Source organism: Mandrillus leucophaeus, unplaced genomic scaffold (assembly GCF_000951045.1).
Source record: "Mandrillus leucophaeus isolate KB7577 unplaced genomic scaffold, Mleu.le_1.0 Scaffold3, whole genome shotgun sequence".
NCBI classification, from domain to species: domain Eukaryota; kingdom Metazoa; phylum Chordata; class Mammalia; order Primates; family Cercopithecidae; genus Mandrillus; species Mandrillus leucophaeus.
The window spans coordinates 1,195,305-1,196,949 of record NW_012103142.1 but is presented as its reverse complement, the minus strand read 5'-3'; the positions used below and the strand labels follow the sequence as shown (position 1 = coordinate 1,196,949).

General features: G+C 43.8%; 1 protein-coding gene across 1 annotated transcript in view; it reads left to right on the top strand.

Moving 5' to 3' along the window:
- Positions 1–1,645, top strand: part of NUDT3 (nudix (nucleoside diphosphate linked moiety X)-type motif 3) — a 114,898-nt gene that overhangs the window by 110,556 nt on the left and 2,697 nt on the right. The window lies entirely within an intron of this gene.

Genomic DNA, 1,645 nt, shown 5'->3' with positions numbered 1-1,645 from the left:
GTGGTTGTGTACACCTGTAGTCCCAGCTACTTGGGGACTGAGGCAGGAGAATTGCTTGAACCCGGGAGGCAGAGATTGCAATGAGCTAATGCCACTGCACTCCAGCCTGCATGATAGAGTGAGACTCTGTCTCAATAAATAAACAAACAAAAATTAGCTGGGCGTGGTTGTGGGTGCCTGTAATCCCAGCCACTTGGGAGGCTGAGGCATGAGAATCGCTTGGGCCTGGGAGGCAGAGGTTGCAGTGAGCCAGGATCACATTGCTGCACTCCAGCCTCGGTGACAGACTGAGACTCTGTCTCAAAAATAATAATAATCACAGACAATTGATGTCCAGTGATGTGGAAATGGTTAAATGAATGATAGTACATCCATGCTAGATATTAAGATATAACGCAGCCATAAATGTCTGACCAAAAAAAGACAGGGTCTCACTCTGTTGTCCAGACTGGAGTACAGTGGATCACAGCCCACTGCAGCCTCAAACTCCTGGGCTCAAGCAGTCCTCCTGCCTTAACCTTCCTAGCAATGGCAATCTCATATTTTTTTCATAACATAGATTGCTTAAGAAATAGTGTGACGTAGGATAGGCGTGGTGGCTCATGCCTGTAATTCCAAGTACTTTGGGAGGCTAAGGCAGGAGGATCATTTGAGGCCAGGAATTTGAGACCTCATTTACACCAAAAAAAAAAAAAAAAAAAAAGCAGGTGTGGCGTGTGCCTGTAGTCCTAGCTACTTGGAAGGCTGGGGCAGGAAGATTCCTCGTGTCTGGGAGCTTGAGTTTGCAGTGAACTATGATCATACCACTGCAATCCAGCCTGAGATCCTATCTCTGGGGGAAAAAAAAGAAAAAAGAAAAGAAAAAATAATGTGAAGAAAAAAAGAACCAGTAACAAAAATTAAAAAGCAAATCCAGTAGTACATACTTTTAGCAGCCAGGTACTCTTCAGGTGCTTTGCATACTAATCGTCACAACAAACTTGTGAGATAGGCCCTATTTATTGTCTGTTTTATAGATGAGGAAAATGGAGCAGGAGCACAGCTATCTGAGGCTGCACAGCTCATTGGAGCCATTTATGTGATTGGAGCCCAGCACTTTGGCTTCAGAGTCCTTGTTCCTGACCGTAACACTCTAGCAGAGCTGGTCAGGATTCAGAGCACCTGAAAGCATGATCCAATTTTAGTTATCTCAAGATTGTTTCTTTTTCAAGTATATGCAAAAAAGGCAATTGTGCTAGGGTATTGAGAGTGGTCTTCTCTGGTTTACAAAATTATGGGTACTTATTACTTTTATAAGAGAAAAAATATAAAGGATTTTAAAGTGTGGACTAGAAAAGAGTAAGAAAATAAACTGAAAAATAAAAGTGTGATTGTATTGAGATTGTTTTTTCTTATTTTAAAAAATATTTTCTGGCTGGGGGTGGTGGCTCACGCCTATAATCCCAGCACTTTGGGAGGCCGAGGTGGACAAATCACGAGGTCAGGAGATCGAGACCATCCTGGCTAACATGGTGAAACCCCATTTCTACTAAAAATACAAAAAATTAGCCAGGAGTGGTGACGAGCGCCTGCAGTCCCAGCTACTCGGGAGGCTGAGGCAGGAGAATGACATGAACCCGGGAGGCCACTGCACTCCAGCCTGGGC